This window comes from Penaeus monodon, chromosome 23 (assembly GCF_015228065.2).
Source record: "Penaeus monodon isolate SGIC_2016 chromosome 23, NSTDA_Pmon_1, whole genome shotgun sequence".
NCBI classification, from domain to species: domain Eukaryota; kingdom Metazoa; phylum Arthropoda; class Malacostraca; order Decapoda; family Penaeidae; genus Penaeus; species Penaeus monodon.
Window position 1 is genome coordinate 34,165,225 of NC_051408.1, and position 537 is coordinate 34,165,761.

The window sequence follows — 537 nt, forward strand, 5'->3', positions numbered from 1 at the left end:
GCATTTAATGTTTCCAAAGAAATAACCGAGACGGTATAACAAATTATGCATTTGGATAAAATAATGCCTCTATTGCATATATTTCATTTATTATTTATTTTATTGCATATATTTTCATACTATGTTTCTCTTTCGTCCGAGATCTTGTGCGCCTTGTTTCTATTTTTTATTTTCTGAAATGAAAAATCTCTGGATACAAATATCTTTATTGCATATTCTAATTTATCATACCTTTAATCTATCCTATACCCGTTTTCTGTTTTTGCATTTACTATTTCCTCTTGTTTAAAAAAAATGGCTTAATAAATAAAATATTTGCATTTTTAATTTTCTGTCTGTTCATCTCCTCTCTATAATTTTCCCGTGTCGCTTGTGATTTTTATTTATATTTCCTTATTGTATATTTTAATTCATCTTTTTATATAATTTTCTTGTTTACTTTCTTTTGTTTTCCTTTTTTTTGTTTTTGTTTCCAAAGAAAATTTATGATGGAATATGTTGAATGAGGTAATAAATTTAATAATAGCACGTTAGGGA

General features: G+C 25.1%; 1 protein-coding gene across 1 annotated transcript in view; it reads right to left on the reverse strand.

Annotated features, from left to right (window-relative positions):
• LOC119588218 (carcinine transporter-like) overlaps positions 1-537 on the reverse strand; it is a 19,073-nt gene that overhangs the window by 9,085 nt on the left and 9,451 nt on the right. The window lies entirely within an intron of this gene.